This window comes from Meleagris gallopavo, chromosome 4, assembly GCF_000146605.3.
Source record: "Meleagris gallopavo isolate NT-WF06-2002-E0010 breed Aviagen turkey brand Nicholas breeding stock chromosome 4, Turkey_5.1, whole genome shotgun sequence".
Taxonomy (NCBI): Eukaryota; Metazoa; Chordata; class Aves; order Galliformes; family Phasianidae; genus Meleagris; species Meleagris gallopavo.
The window spans coordinates 68,976,469-68,993,978 of record NC_015014.2 but is presented as its reverse complement, the minus strand read 5'-3'; positions in this window follow the sequence as shown (position 1 = coordinate 68,993,978).

The window sequence follows — 17,510 nt, the reverse complement described above, 5'->3', positions numbered from 1 at the left end:
TTTTTTTTTTTTTTCTTAGCTTTGCTTGAAGTTGGAGTTCCTTGTACCTGTAGTCTGCTTTTCTGTCCTCTGGCTCCTTCCAGTGAAGTTCATATGGAAATATCACAAACTAGAAATGTATTTGAGCAAAGCACAAGCCATATGCCTGCTCAGAGTTGACAGCTGAATCAAAGGATCCTTGTGGTGGCGGTGGGAGAGGTTGCAATTTGCACCTAAGTTCGGAAAAGTTCAGATGCTTCCAGGGTCTATCTGAGGTGGTAGGAAGGAAGGAATCCTTCGTAGCTCATAGTTGAATTGTACGACCCCCAAGGTAATTTCTGTCCTCTGTAGCTTTTCCTCACAGGTTGTTTTTGTCTTGAGCAGGGAAAGAGAAGTTGAGACCACATTAGGCCTTGTTCACCACAGCCACAAAATGTCCTGAGTCTGAAGGCTACTTTTGAATTGGTTGGGGTTTCAGTTAAAGATTTAAGTGGGCTGAACAAAGCAAAGAGCTTTGGCAAGAGGCAAGAATCCAGAAGGACCTTCCAAACTCTTTATGATGGATATTAGTACTAGCCTGGTGTAATGGTCAAAAAGATTACTGAGTTTTGTGTTGTGTGTTTGATTTTTAGGTTCTGTCAGGAGCGAGGCTCATGGGCAGGCCAAGCGATGTGCTGTGTGGATTAATTTTAAATTAGCCAAAACAGAATTATTTAGTGAAGCCTCATTTCTCAGGAGGGTGTTGGTGCTGTCAGGCTTGGACATGGCTTGCACACAGGACTCCTGTTAGCTTTATGAGCACAGCCGTGAAATTAACCATTTAACCATGTAATGACTTTTTATTTTATTTAATCTTCCAAAAATGCAATTTATGCAGAAGTGTCAGGAGTGTTGAGGGTTCTAATGACGTTTCTTTGGCACATTTCCTGCTCAGTTGTTGTCCTCTCCAGTCCTACATCCCTTGGCCTGCAACTGTGTGGGAGGTCCCACTGGCAGCTTTGCAATGACCTTGTGAGCCTGTCTGCTCCTCATGGAGCCAGGTCCAATCTTAGCCTGGGTCTGTCCAACTTCTGGCTTGCTTCAACCATCATGCCTGGCATTGGCCCTCTGCTGTCACAGACACCAGGAGTATTATCTCTGGACCTAGCGTTTGATGAGGCCATCATGAGGCAGGAGCACTTACTGGAAAATGATTCATACTAATTAGATGGCTTGAAGGTTTCTTGTGGAGCAGTAGGAGGGAAGGCACAGAGGTCAGTCATCTTTATTCTTCAAAAAGCCATCATCACCTGATAAAGATTCAACTGCCTTAGGTTTTGAAGAGGATGTTTCATGCTGCTTCAGCCAAAGCGGGGAGTGAAGACTTCAATCCTGTGACCTTTGTTCTCTAAAGAGCGTGTCAAGTTTTGGCTGTGCTGCTGGCCTTGACTTTTAATTGTTGAAGAGGATGTGAAATCAGCCCTGAGCTTTTGTGCTGCAGCTTACCCGGTGAGAGAGGGGAAGTGCTGTGCTTCTCCGCACACCGCTGCCACAATTTAATTGGAAAAAAAACATAACCCCTTGCTTCCCCCAAATAATGAGCTACCTCTAAACAGCAAAAAATTAAAACAAAAAAAGAAAAAATGACTGTCAGGGAGTGTAAATTTGATTATATTAAAATAATGTTATAACCATTATGAAAAAACAAACAAAAAACACTTATGTTGCATTAGGAGTTCATTTTGCATGTTTTCAGCTTAAATTCCAAATCCATGTGTTGTGCCAGCATCCCATTGGCTTCTTTTGTGGTGGCAGGCTCTTGTGAAGGGTCGGAATTAGGACTGGCAAAGCTTTTTAATTGCACTTGATGCTTCAGACACAGTTCACTCCCCACTGTGATTCAACTAAGGCCAATGTCCAGGTGCTGCAGTGGGAGGATGCAAATGGGGTGGGTTTGTAAGGGCTGGTATGATTATACTTACCAGGATTTGCAGAAAGGGATTTCTTCTATGGGAAGATCAATACTAAGTTCTTAAAGATGTTTTTCCACCTCACTGGTTGCCCGACGTGTGTATGAAAGAGATCTATGATTGTTTGCAATCCCCTTTAGAGGTTTATCTGTAAATGAGGTGTCCTCTGGGCCATGTAGTGCCATCCGCTATTACTCCATGAACACGCTTTGCTCTGATTACTTGGCATTCTCCTCCTCCTCCTTGTACAGATATTTGCAACAAGGTCCTTGGAAAGTACCTACCCATTAAAAAAAAACTAATTTTCCTAGTCAGCATAAATGATACGTGGCCCTTTTCTGGCTCTTTGGCCCTTTCAATTGACATAAAAGTGCTAGAGTGATGACTCAGAATTTCTGTACTTTTCTAGAGAAATGAGTCAGACCTAGAAGGAACTTTCTCCTTCCTTCCCAGTATGGTGGCCGTCTCACTCATGGGCAGTCATGTCTTGGCTGACCTCACCTAGGGTAGTCCCCAAAGTGTTGACTGGTTACTATCTTGGTTTTGGGGTTGCTGAGATAGTTCCTGAGTGCCATTCCCTGCAGGACATATCTTCTTTTTTTCTCTTGACAAATATCTCCTTATAACCTATGCTGCTTGTGTGGGTTATGTGATTTCTAACCTGGCTTGAAGCCTAGAAGTGAACTCATAAGCCTCAAGGAGCAATAAGTGCTGCAGTGTTTTAACCAGCCCAGCCAAACAGTCTGTGTGTGTGTGTAAAAGCACTTACAGCAGACTGGCTATCTGGAATGATAACCCACCTGGCCTTGCTCCATTCAATCGTGATATCAGCTGCAATTCTTTAGTCCCATCAGGAAAAAAAAAAAAGCCACACCAAACAAAGATATTTCCTCCTGGAATAGGCTGTTTTAAACAGCATAAATGTAACCTGTAGTTGTGTGTCAGTCAAATAAGCATGCTCCCCTGGTTCCTCTCCCAGGTGCTGCCATTTTTACATTGCTTATACAGCAGATATGTTTGTAATGGGTCTGGAGGTTCTCTAAGCAAAGCCTCTAACCTGTGGGTTGGAAACAACCTTTGTTTTATACTTGCACTGTGCTATGCTATATCTGCTCTGGAGATGCTGGGCTGGCTCCTCTGAGAAACCAAGGAACTTGTAAAGAGTGTTGAATGGTTTTAGCATGAGCTGAAAGGACCTGTGAGTGCTTCACAAGTCCATTAGGAGTGAAATGTCTGTCTTATTGTACCAGAGCAGTATTGTATCTGGTTAGAGTGCAAGAAGCAGGCAGAAGAGAAAAGCAAGTTAATGTCTTTGCATTTTTCAAAGGTCTTTTAGAACTTTGGATCATAAGGTTGATGAGGGCTTTGATTTGTGGCCACTGTTATTTTACAGATCCTGCATTCATTTATGTATTGACACCTGAAGAGCCTGTCAAATGATTTCCCTGTGGAGTAAGTGTGAGCTAGGAGAATTGTCTGAAGTACCTGCATTGTCATGAGATGATCAGAGGGCTCTCTATACCTGCAGTAAAAGGAACAGAAGGGGAATAATTTGGTTGTGTAGGCACCTGCATCGTAGAAACCTAGGCAATGATAGAGTTGGTTTCCCAAACACAGGTGAGTGATATGTGAGCGCTTTTACCAAAAGGCCCTGCTATTCTACAAGATTTTAGGCATCTCACAGCATCCTATCTGCCAGCCCCATATGGATGACCTGGAGCATCTTGTGCTGCCAGAGATATCTCATGTTTAGAGCAACTCAAGTCTCTGAAGTTTGTAGAGCTGTCTCTTAGCCCCACCTCTACCCATGGTGCTGCCACCAATATATCCTAGTATGGTGGCAATTTCCTTTCAAAATATTTAGGCCTGTTTTGTCCTGTTTTTGTGATCATTTTAAAAACCAAGGAATTGGGATTAGATCAAAATTCTTGACTCACTTTTTAAAGTATTTTTCATTCCTAAGACAAAAATGTTTCTCCAGGGAAGTTCCATAAAGGCACTTTATCATAAAGTCCATTCAACAACCCCGAAGCCCAGCAGGCAAAAAATTAATATTAGGAGAAATCATTCTGTTAAAACTGATCTAATGAGTTGTGGACTGATGTAAAATAGCAGAACTCAGCTTTAGTGCCAGTGTTGGAAAATCTGTTGCTAAACAGATCTCCAATTTCCCTTTTACTGACGCTGTTCTACCCTAATGAGCCTCTGAGCCATCGTAGCTTTTCGCTCCCAGTTTCTGTACAGAGGCTGTGCACCATTTCCCAGAGAGACTTCTGCCAGTGCTGGAAAGGGAGACCGTGTTGCTTTGCTCAGAGTTGTCCTTGTGCATTTTCCTCACTCTTGTTACTGAGATAAGGAGTCTGTGAAAGACTGTGCAAAGCACCATGTTGGTTTAATCAGCGTACGAGGGAGAAACTAGATATGCCCTGTTAGTGCAGTCACAGTGCAAGCATGAAATTAAGTGGAGGTGGGGGTGGATGCGACTGAGAGAAGTGCAGCCCATCTCTCAGGCATGTAGTTAGGAGCCCATGGAAAGGGGGGATTGAGTCAATGTCCTTGTAGAAAGCCTCTTGGAATCTGGCAGACTTGGGTTGCTGTGGCTTGCAATTATTGCACGAAATAACCCAAAGTAAGTCATGCTGCAGTTTAGTGTGACAGTATCAAATAGCTGTTTGGGAGAACTTGCGTGCTGATTACAGCTGGTGAGGAATGCCATCACTTTAAGAGGGGTGAAAAAGAAGTGAGAACTAAAAGGTTTCCTTTGTGCCTTGAGGGATGTGAGGATGATGTTCTACCCCCCGTCACCCTGCAGATTAGTGGAGAATTACACTTGTTCAGTCCAAACATCTAAGCCAGAGGCTGCATGTTGACATGGGATTTAATGCAACCTGCTGGTTAAATGCTTCTTCAAACTATGGGGCCATGTGGTGGTGAAATCTCCTAGCCTCAATCGCTTCCAAGCAGTGCTGTGTGCTACCAAATGGTTTTTGTTCTTCAGCTCAGTGCTGGCAGTGTGGTTGCATGCCTGTCGCTGGTACTTTCAGCCTTCAGAAGCCAGTACCACTGCCAAAAGAAGTGTTTCAACCTGCTTGCATCCCATGATCACATCTCAGCTCTGCCCTGCACTTAGTGCTGCTGTAAACTGTTGTAATAATCTGACCCAAGTTAAAACCACCTTCAGCTTCAGTAGCAATTCAGGTCAATGCTGAGTAACTCCAGCCCTTCTTTTCTCTTGTGGTTGTCTCTCGTGGATGCAGGATGAGGCTAAATGAGTTAAACATGGGCTGGGAATTCAGCCATTCCTGGATAGGTGTCTGGAAGTTCTATGCAGAGAAAAGAGAGATCCTGGATACACTCAGGTTGTATGTTAGGAAGGCATTAGTGAGGCATTGGAACAGGCTTCCCAGGGAGGCGGTGGAGTTGCCATCCCTGGAGGTATTCAAGAAAGGTGGAGATGTGATGTAAGGTGGTTAGTGGGCATGGTGGGGATGGGTTGATAGTTGGACTAGATGGTTGTAAAGGTGTTTTACAATCTCACTGATTCTGTCATTCTCCTGTCTTGATGCTGTAATGCACGTAATTCATGGGATCTTGTAATAGTTTTGTCTATTAAAACCCTGTATTGCACCTTGCAGTGGGTAGGTCTTAAAATGCTTAATAGAGATAAATAGTGACAAGGATGTTCTGTAGAAACAAGATTCTGACATATGCTAAACGAAATTATTTTCTCACTGCTGCTTTAACTGCAGTATCTTTGGTGAAATCATGCCTTGACTCTTTTGTCTTATTCTTAGTTATTGTGTTAGCTTTGTGAGTGTTTCCGTCAGCCTCGATCAGACAGGTTACTGAGGAAAGGAGCTTTCTGCAGATTAGGGGATGTGAAGTCATATGGCTGCATCACTTGTTCTGAATGGATTAAATATAACCTCCCTTTTTCTGCCTGCCTCTAGTTTAAAGACAGACAGGTTAGAAAGCGTGAGAAAGTAGCATCTATTTCTTTTGAATTGCCCTCCTGCTACTTTTCCAGTTTGGGCTCATGGTGTTCCAGAAGCCATGCAGTACATCAGTCTGTAGTACAGGAGGCATTAACCCTGTGCAGGTGAGATTAGCTTTGCTCTGAAGTAATCACGGAGTCATTAAGGTCAGAAAAGACCTGTAAGATCATCTACTCCAACCCCAACCCATCCCCACTATGCCCACTAACCATGTCCCTCAGTGCCACATCTCCATGCTCCTTGAACACCTCCAGGGATGGTAACTCCCACCACTTCCATGGGCAGCCTGTTTCAACATGTCACCCCTCTTTCTCAGAATAAGTTTTTTCTGAAGCGTATAGATCCTTGCTGATCCTCCTGACCAGTGATCCTCCAGCCTGGTCCCTCAAATTTTCCCTTCCTAGGCCCCTCACATGCGTGGCAGTGCACTGTGGGGCTGTGCAGAACTGTGTCCCTGCCGGAGGCACAGGCATCCTGCCAGCTGCCCTGCTCCCTTTGGGCTGCCAAAGTCTGGGGTTGCTGTGAGAGGAAGCTTGCGCTGCTCCCAAAGGGAAAAGGAGAGTGAGCACTTTGTATCACTTGACAGGAAGGCCTCTGCTTGACAAAAGAGCGCTGCTGACAGGCTCCAAAAAGCAACCCTGGGCTTGTGTTTCCTGAGTCAGCATGACATCCCAAACTAGAGCATGGGGGTGAAAGAGTTGCAAGCAGGATCCTCAGGTGTTCGCAGGCCTTGGCGGGTGGATAACTCCCAAAAGATGGATTTCCCACCTGTCCCTTCCAGGCTCTAGTTCCTGTGCACCAACTGGGGCATCGCTGATGCTAGCAGCTTGGGAAGTACTTGCCAGATTTCTCTCTTCCCCCTCCACTCCCCCCGCTAAGAGGCTTGCACAGCAGTGAAGCAATCTGTGACATTCAGACAGCGGGAAGGGGAAGCTGCTGCAAAATAAAATAACAGCACCAGGAAGCGGCACCGTGCTCTTTCCCACTCCCAGCTGGGAAATGACAACACTTCATTCAGCTGCTCCAAGATTGTTGCAGCTCAGTCCTGGCTCAGCAGCACTGGCCGATAGCTTCCCTGTCTGCCCCAGCTCGGCACCGCCTGCCCAGTGGGCTCAGGGTGCCGGGAGGATGAGGCAGGCGAGCTGCCAGCAAAGAGCTGCGTTAGCAGCAGGCTGCACAATAGTACCTGGCAAAACATTTGCTTAGGTTTACAGCTTATGTGAGGATCCCGGAGAGTGTTTCCTTTACGTTTTAATTCCTGCTAGTTACGTTTTTGCAGGAAATCCACAGCCCCCTCCTTGCTTTTCTGGGGGCTGTTACTTGTGCAGGCAGATCGTGATGCAATCTTCCAGCCCAAATCCAGTGTGTAATATGTCACAGCAAGACCTCCTGGGGTCAGCTGTCCACTTGGACAGGTGCTGTGTGCATGCAGAGAGTTCTTTTCTTTCTTCCTCTCCTTCTCGTGGCAAATCAGCCCCTGGGTGCATGGAACTGCCACTGTAAACAGGTGTTTGAGAGCAGGGCACTGATCCTGCATTTCATATATGCTTTCTCTTTAATGTGTTTGAAATTGCAATGAAGGAGATGAACTTTCTTTCGTAACCTGCCCAGACTGACTGCCAACAGCCAGTTGGACTGTAGTCTGTAGTTTGATGCTATTTGTTCCTGGGGTAATATAATCCTAAAATGAGAGATGCTCGGTTTTGTGGATGTTTAGGTTTGTTAGCACCAGTCTGGCAGTCTAAAAAGGAGTGTATGATAAAGTGTGGGTATCATCTAACTGTAGGCACCAAATTTAAGTGTCTAAGTGAGGACTCTGAGTTGTGTCTACTCTGTCCATTAGCTGCACAGGAGGGTAAGGATAGACAGTGTAAATAGCTGCAGTCATTTGAGCTTATGGGGCAGCCTCTCAAGGGAAACAGTGCTGAAAGTGCTATTGCTTTAATGGTCAGAATTTCGCTGGATGGTGCACCAAGTGAAGTGTTCATGTGCTGACAAAATGCAAGAGCTCACAGTGAAAGGTTTCCTTCATGTGGTTTCATAACCCACTCCTGCTAGTCTGAGCCAGAGATGTATTCCTCCCTTCTCTAATTGCAAGCAATTCTTTCAAAGCAACCTCAGTTTTCCCTTCTGTATTGCTCTCTCAATTTCTAAGACATCTGAGGGGAAAAAAAAAAGTATGAAAAAGGTCAACTTAGTATATCAGACCTGATGAGCAGAGGCTGATGGCATTGGCTAAGCACCTTAACATTGACAGCAAAACTTAAAGTCCTCTAAAACAGATTATTTATTTGTTTATGTATGGTTGGAATGTAAAAATAAGGAAGTCAAAGCCTCCTTTGTTATCTGGAGTCCTAAACCACGGATTTGTTGTGGATTTGATGCCTTTTCTCCTCATCTGAATCTAAGGGGACACAAAGGAGCCCGCACTTTGTAATGAGATTTCGAGAGTTCTGGAGAATTTCTGTGTACTGTTTGAGAAATTCACAGTTTCGGCTTTGGTGAGACTGCCTGTGGCTGTCTACAAGCCCTCTGTAACCTTGTGGTTCTCTTTTAGTTTCAGCCCCTTTCAGAAATCACAAAGCCAAAATGGTTGCATGTAAATGTATAGGCCACATGCACATCTGCAGTGCCTAGGGAAGGCATCCTCTCTGCTGCCCTCCAAACCCTGTGCCAGGTCATTTTCAAGCCAACAGAGGGGAGGCATCTGTTCACTCATGGTCCTTGCACTGCTGAGTGGGTACTGGTGGGAAGATGCCATGTGTGTGGATGCTCTGAAGACTGTTCTTCAAGGATGGTGAGGATGAAGTTGCTCCCTGAGAGGGATATTTAAAAGCATTGGGTATTTGACTGGCAACAAAATATTGCTCACCAAGATGGCCTTTGAGCTTCAAATTGATTATCTTCTAGTGTTCCTAGACTAGATTTTCTCTAGACTTCAACCATGCATGTCTTGAGATTGTAATGCAATTGCTATTCTTTTTTTAATCAGAGCTCTTCCATTGCACCCATTTTTTTCAGCATGCACCAACAACCTTAGGAATTTCAAGCTGGTGGAACCCCACATGTTGCCCTTCCAGCAGGCTGCGACTTTGATATCATTACCTGAGAAGTGATGTCATCTCATCACTACACTGTCTTTGTTAGACATGTTAGAAGGAATGTGATGCTCCATGCCTTCTAGGGTGCAGCACGAGAGTGTAAAATACAAATTGCTGAGAGACTGTGCCTGCTGGAGTTGAAGCTCTTCCCATCCACTTGGAAACTGTTTTCCAATTCATGTGTTTACAGCTTTAATACAGTTACTCCATCTACATAGAGCTGCTTGCACAAGGATGGCATAAATGCCTGTACACGTTCCTGTGGGTTTTTTTGAGTTGCTTCTAGATGTTAAAACCAGTCTGCATTTTCTGCTTGGGTTTTATCAACAGGCAATTTCTTGTTTTTCCTTTTCTTGCTGGATATTACTTCTCCTCTATCCCACCATAGTTCTCCCCATTCTTCTCATTCTGTGGTACAGCTAAATCCTGAGAGAGCCGGACTCTTCCCCTACATCCCAAATCTGCATCAAATAGCTGCAGAGTTCCTTGGCCAAGTTCAATAAGCAAGCAAAGGTATTAAATGATGTCACCATCTATTAATAGAGACATTTGGACCTTGTTTGCTGCTGAAACAAGAGTGCAGATGTGCTATAAGGAGGAGGCCCCTGGCACATACCTTTGGATCAGTGTGCCCTAAAGCCACGTTTCCCTGTACAATGAGTGATTTTGGAGTGTCTGATCATTTACAGTTGTGCAAACCTGTGGGAAGGGAGGTATGGGCTGCCCTTGGGTGCTGTGTTCCTGCCTCTGTGATCAGCTTGCTGCAGTTCATTTCATTGCTTTGTTCATCTTCATGCTTTCTGCCCTATTACTCTGTTTGGATGTGCTCTCTCATTTATGCTGCTCCTCATTTGATCAGGGTTCTGACCTGCCTGGGACTTTGGGCAGCTGCTATGACAGTTTGATATAAAACTCCACTGTGTATTAACTCATTTTGCATCACTGTAAATGATGGTGCTAGATGCAGCAGAATGACAAATATGCACTCTCTCTTTTCCATGATTATATTAGCCCTGATATATAGGAGAAAAAAGTTTGTAAAAGAGCTGTTTTCCATCAAAAATACAGTTCTATTGGAACAAACTGCCTCGCGGAGAAGTTTGCTGACTTTCAGACCTGAGCAATCCTCTTGAAAATAAGGGTTTACCTTTAAGACCATTTCCACACTTCAGGTTTTGCTGCTGCTCAATGTCAAGCTGGATTTTGAAATTCCTGAAATCCTAAGTGAAGCAAAATGCTTGTCTTCTGCCTATCTGCAGGCAGCAGGAGGCTGTCTGTGCCCTGCGTGGCAGGCTGGGGAGCCTGTGGGCTTCCAAGGGAGCAGGTTTTCTGGCAGGACACAAGGCATGAAGTCAAATAATCTTGCTGTAGTGTTGTCTGCCTCAGTATGAGCTCCACGTTCAGCCCAGGTCAGCAAGCCGAGTCTGCAGATAAAGAGCTATTCTGGTAGAGTGAGCTCAGAGGGGATGTGTAAATGCAATAAAATCTAAAATTTGTACAATATATACCCACAGCTGAGTTGCGACTCCCTCAGAATCAAAGTGTTTAACCTGTTTACAGAAAGGTTCCTCCTCAAATTAAAAAATAAGACTAAGCTGCATGTTAACAGAGTGGTCCTACATGGAGGCCATGGTAGCTCCGACATGGGGAGCCCAGTGCTTGGCAGCAAGTATTGACAGAGCAGAGGGGAAACACCACCTGCCTGCTCATGGCCCCATTAATCTGTTAACGTGAAGTGTCTGCATCCAGATCTTGGGTTGGTTTTTAAAACAGCAAGTCAAGTAGGAAGCCGTGTTTGTGTGAGGGCTGAGGAAGGAGCTGGTTTTGAGATAGTATTCTCTGACCAAGTGTCTGAACAGCATGGGTGAAAAGATTGGCTGGGACCACAGCCCTCTTCTTCCTGTCATCCAGGAGATGTGTGCCTTTTTTCTTTGAAGATGATTTTATTTAGATAAATTCCTTCTGTGGAGAAAGGAGGGTAGAGAAAGGAAACATTGCCAGAGAAGGGTTGATGTTTTGTCCTCTGTGGTCAGTGAGGCACGATTTCGTGGGTAGGGCATGGCATGTTGGGTGATGCACAATGTGGAGGGTAGGCTGCAGGATGGTGGGTCGAGCTCAATGTGGCATGGTACAGCATGATATGGCAGATAGGGCCTGGTGTCAGAGAGCTCCTGAGGTGGCCCATGGGCCTTGTGTCCATTTGGATGGCACTGGACAGCAGTTAGAGCTTTGTTTTCTGGTGCTTGCAGCTTGTTCACCTTGTTCCTCGGGTGTCCTATTCTTTCATTGAAAGGGTGTTTTTTGGATTTGCCCCTTGTCTCCAGTAGAAGCTCCACTGCTGATTGAAACCTCTGAGACAAAAGAGTTTCGCTGGGGTCTTGGAGGTGGAATCAGTCTCTGGTCCTCAAAAATTAGGTAGATTGGCTGCCTAAAATTGTTCTTTCCAGAACTATGATGAGACCAGGTGTCTACAAGCCCCACTGCTGGCTGCAGCCCTGTGTCCTTTGGGACATGAGCTGTGTCATTTGAAGTTTATATCCACTTCCGTGTACCTATTTTACCAGGGCAGATCAGAGGAAAACCTTCAGCCAAGAGTGCTCTCCTCATTTATTAGAGCCTTGACAAGTCAAATAGAGGTAGAGATTAAATATGAATAGGACTTATGTTGGAAAGATCAATCCTAGAGACATTAAAGAAAGGGGAGTTAAGTCAACAGGAAAGTCATCTGACTAATGTGAGGGAAATCTAAATATGGGGTGCCAGTGGTGTCCTGTTTGCCACCTGAGACATGCCTGGATATAGCATTGCTATGTTCAAGAGGGAATATAGCTTAACACCATTGTTTTAAACATTCTTACAGGTTTGGTTTTTTTGTAAAACAAAAGGAAAATTTTATGCAAAGCAATTAGTGGTTTCTTTCCACGTGCTGACAGACTTTGTATGTCTGCCTGCCTCTTTTTGCCTAGTTAGGGAATTTCTTTCCCTATTTAGGGATTTCTTAGGATGCTAAACATAAGTTTCCCATCCATTATCTTTATTTATCATCAATACTTGTCTGATGATATGTTTAGCTGTCAAACTGAGCTAAAGTCTCACCAATTTCTTGCAGATGTATTACTTGCGTGAGAACAGCTTTATGTTGTCTGTTTAAATTAAAATGAAGATGTAGTCATGTTAATGACAAGATCAAGATGACTCCAGCTTTATGTCAGCATAGCAACAAAACTTGGCCCATATGCTATTTTTTTGCTCTTACATAGGAGGTTTTCATAGCATTTGATGGACTTTTTTTTGTTTCATTTATTTTAAAAGCATTTACTGAAAAAGCGAGTTTCATTTTAAGGCTATTTCTTTAGCAAGGAAGTATGTTATAAATAGGAAAAAATCTCATTCCAGGAAAGTTGTGCAAATCTTGTCTGTATCTGCTGACTTCAGCAGGGTCACATCAGGTTTAAACAACACACATTGCATCTGGACTCATGGGGTGGTAGAAAAAGTGAAGTCACTATTAGAGGTGATGGGAACACTTAGGGAAAATGAAAGTTTCCTGAAATTGTTTTTGGACTTTTGTTGAAAATCATCTTCTTGAGAAGATGTAGAAGTATGATGAAAATTTAATCAGAATGATCCCAAGATAGCAGCCAAATGAGAGGAAGAGCAAGACAGGGTGGTGCTCCTCATCTTGAGTTGCCAATTGGGATAGGAAGCTCCAGATTCAAATCTCTGATTCACAAACTTCTGCCTTGTTCCTGGTCTTTAGGCATTTTGAATACTTTCTTCAGATTGTAACAGCACTTTGTTAGGAGAGGAGACAAGGTTGAATACAAATCTAATAGCTCAAAATAGTTAGCAGAGAGAGACTTCAAAATCTTTTTTTACTTCTTTTTAATGATTAACAACTTTTCTCTTGTCCAACATGGACAGCATGAGTCAGTTAATACCTTCTTGTTCAGTTTTCAACAAATATTGAAGCAGTGTCATGCTTATGGTGGACTCAGTCTTGAGTTCAGGGACAGGGTGACTTGTGTCAGTGCCAAAACCCACAAGCTCTTGCATCACTGGAACTGGCTCCTCAGTTACCAAGTAAGAGAAAGGCAAGTGGATTTCATGCTTCTTGATTGAAGCTTGGGAAAACTGGGTTTCACCAAAAGTTCCCCATGTTGTGTTGTGTAATTCAGGCTTTTTTTTCCAGGCATGGTCCTTACTCAGACCTTTCCATCTCCAGTTACCTGTTCCTGCACCTTGCTGTGCTTCTCAGCCATCTGTGCTGGTCAGGTTGTTCATGTGTTTTCTTGGTAAATAGTATCAGCAAAATGATGAAGTTTAAAAACAAATAATGAAATTCCCTAAACCAAGAAAGCAAGAATAAAACTCTTGATAATACTCCCTTTCTCCCATTGCCTGTTCTGTGCAGATTTTAAGCATGGAGATGCAAAGGCTGTCTCTCCCTTGAGTGCAGAGAGTCTCTGATTTCACAGATGTCCTTGAAGTGATGTGTTATAAGTAGGAAGGAAAGAGGGAAGAGCCCAGGCCTCATTGGAGAATGCATGGCTAGTTTTGTGGGCAGAAAAGCTTACCAAACCCTAATAGTATCTCCTCTGGGAGATAGTCACCCCTTCCCAGACCTAACCTTTTGCTCTCTTACTGTTGAAATCCCCATGCTGACATCCTAACCCTGCTGGAGTGCAGCCTTTTCATTTCTTGGATGTGCCAGCAAGAATTTTTTTTTTCTTTTTTTTTTTTTTTTTTTTTCCCCCTAGCCAGTCTATTCAGTGCCCCTCAGAACGGGCTGTCCTGCTGGGACATTTCAGTGCAATTAGATATTAGGTGTCAGGAGCAGATAATGGGCAGACGCATATCAGAGGAGATGGCACTTAGCTAATCACTGTCTCTCTGTATCTAACAGGCTATTTTAGGGAAAACAACAACAGTGCAAGAAAGCTCCCACCAAAGCGCCTGTGGCTGAGATTGGCTGCTATTTCTTTGGGGTTGTGTCGGCATTTCCATTCAGACTTCACTTGATGCTTTCCCAGCAACCTTGTTTTCACAGCTGCCCCATGACTGGGCAGGAGCTGAGTGGCAAATAAAAGCAGCCACATCTCTTGCAAGACCTTGTTGTTGGCACATCTGTCTTCTGCTGGATCACTTTTTTGCTGTTTCCCTGGGCAGATCAAGAACCTAGGTATGGGGCTGTGTGGGAAAAGGAGGAGAACTTTTAGGATAATTAGCATTGTCCATCAAACCTCTACATTTTAGATGTCTGTTACATCAGAAGCATTTAGCTTTGAAGTTGCATCTTTAAGCATTTTAGTGTGTTTGAGCACTTGATTTTCTGCATCTCTAGCATCTGGTTGGTTTAGGTGTCTTACATCATCTTCCTGGGCTCTGTTTCAGCAGCAGAGGGGAAAAAAAAAAAAAGTATGTTGAATAAAACCTAGGGTGGCTGACCTTATACACTCAGATTATTTTTTTTTTAAGCATTCTTCGCCTGAAACTAATTAGCTCATACTAATTAGACCTAAGTGGTGAGTTGCTAGGGAGGCAGCTGTGGATGTTGTCAGTTAGACTCCAAAATGTGGTTCCTGGTAAAATGAGAGCCAAGTGAGCCTCTCTAGTTGGCATCAAGGTTGTTACTTTGATGACTTGCCCTGGGTACCCCAGCTGCTTGAAACAGTGGAGAAAAAGCAGGAAAAGCTGCGTATATCTGAAGGATTTGGGAAAATAAGTTTAAAGGGAAATAGAAATTCCATTTTTCTGCTTGCTGCTGTATCATACAAAAAAGAAAATCTCACCATGTAACTCCTGAATTGCAGGAATTCCTGGAGCCCCAGCAAACTCTGTCTAATCTCTCCCAGTCCCTCACGTATCGCCTCTGAATGTTTTCAGTGAGTTCTCAGACCTCGTGCTTTCTTGCTCCTGATAACTAGCCATTGCTGGGATGCCAGAACCACTGCATTGCATAGTTCAGCTATCAACAAAAATATAGTGAGATAAGGGGAATGGTTAATACCAGAGTGTTTGTGGTAATGCAGATGTCAGAGATACTCAAATGTCTTTCTTGGAGAAGTTCTTTAAATGGGTCAGGTTACTTTGGGGAAAATAGTATCTAGCTCATTTGAAAGTGTGAAAATCCGTAAGAACATCAAGCAAACATTTCCTCCTGTTGAAGAGTCAGACATCCATCAGATGTACCCGTAGTACTTCAGAGTCTTGACAAAGTAATGCTGCTGATCTGGAACTTTCCGAACGTAGCCTGTTGGGTGCTGAGCATGTCTGGTGAGCTCAGACTTGCAATTGAAGATGAAAAGCTTGTCTGAATGCTGGGCAATGAGTTCTTTTGAGAATTAAGCCTATAAAAATTGAAATCTGATAGAGGAGCTGAAGGATTTATTGAAATGACTGAGCAATTGTAGGATCACAGATGCCAAAGAGGAAGAATGGGGCTATTGGGCCTTCCTGCTGGGTCAGAGCTGTTCTCTGCAGTGTCTGGTTTAGCAACCTGTTCAGCTGTTTCAAGTGAGAGTTTCCATTGCTTCCCTTCTGAGACTGTTGTATTTCCTGATAGGAAAATTCAGTAACAATGAGATCTAATTCCCGTGCTACGCTTTTTTCTTCCATCTAATCGCTGGCTAATATTCTTAATCATTGTAATGAGAAATGCATACACAAATAAGAGAGAAGGGGGGACCCTTAGTTGATACAGTGTTTACTGTGATATTTTTGCTGCTGTAACTCATATGTACATATGCAATATGTACTCACTAGAGAGTACGTGTTGTCACTGATTTGTGTCTGTCCATATGCAACAAGTGTGATGATTTGGTGGCTCAGATTGCTTACATGGATAGTGAAGAAATACACAAAGCATGTTTTGTGTTAAAATCTGTGACCTGTGAATTTAGATAGCTCAGGACCCATGCTCTTTGTTTTGAAACACATTGCTGGGAAATGGGATGGAAGCAATCTCTTCCTGATTTTGCTATTAGATTTGGAAGCATCTTAAAGCTATTCTGAACTCATGAGTAAAATGAGGGTTTGTCCATACTGGTAGGAAAGGAAGGACTGCACTCCCTTCTCCATTCATGGGGATGCTATGCTTCCATTTACAGAGGGGGATTGGCCCCAGCTGTGAAGGCATGTGCCACCCTACCCCTCCTGTCTGCCATTTAATGCTTGTTAAATGAATCCAACCTTTAGTTTAGGTTCAGCATTTCACTTGATAGCTCTCTGTGCAGCCACTGGGGCTGGGAAAAGGGAGGGAAGAAGTATCTCAAGAGCAGAAGCAAGGCAGAGGAGAATAGCTAGGGGAAGGGGAAAAAATATAGAGACATTGTTTCTAACAGCACTTAGTGGCCTAGATTTTCCTTTCACAGCTATTTCAAAAGTCTGCTTTATTGTAGATCCATTCAGCCTTTATTGGTACACTGTGTAGTAGCAGCCACTGTTGTCTGCACAGCCCTTAACATGATACTCTGCCAGATGGCAAGAATATAAACCTGCGTTTGTACTCCGGGATTGATCAAAGTTTTTTGCTGTTGTCACCCCTGTAACATTGTCAGAGATATAAGGCCCTCATCCCTGTTACCTCCCTGTGTGTAAATTCAGTACAGTGCCCCTTTTCATGGCAATGTAATGCACGCATTCCTTAAATCCCAGGAATAACCCTGTGCAGGGGAGGATGCACTGTGAGGTTTCGCCAGGAGTTTGTTAGACAAGGTTTGTGTGCAGGGAGTGAAGCTGGGCGGGCAGATCTCTGGTAGATGGCAATCAGCAGCTCAGTTAGTAGAGCTCCAATGGAGAATGCAGCCTGGGAGCTCAGCAGGAGCCCCCAAAAGAGGAGGGATTTGGGAGTGATTAGAGAAATATGCAAGGCAGTGATTGTTCAGTGGTTTGGGATTAACAAAACTTTGCAGAGGGGGTTTTGGAATGGGAAATGAGGAGTGGGACCGTGCCTCTGTAATGAGTAAAGAGAAATCAGATGTTACGGTCCTTGCTTTAAGGAAGAAGGATGCCTCTCAGGAGTGGTGAGGCACTGGAACAGGCTACCCAGGGAAATGGTGGAGTCACCATCCTTGTTCAAGAGCAGTGGAGATGTGGAACTGAGGGACATGTTAGCGTGCGTGGCTGTGAGGGATTGATAGTTGCACTGGATGATCTCAGTGGTCTCTTCCAACCTTAATGATTCTATGCCAAAACCAGACAGAGGGAATCAGAAGTGGATAGGGAGCATCGTGAACAATTTTCTTTCTTCTGCTCTCTAAGGAAATGACCTGCAACCATGGAGAAGAAGGAGAGGCAAAGCAATGCTCAGAGGTCTTGAAGGACTGTTACTTTAGAAGGCTTTTACAAGGCTGCCCTGCTGTAATCCCACCTCATGCTGCTGGAGCAGGGCCTTGTCACGTGGCAAGAGGAGGTGATCCCCTCCAACATGCCGCTGTGTATGAATCACCACAGGGAAAACACTGCTGATGCATGTTGTAAAAAAA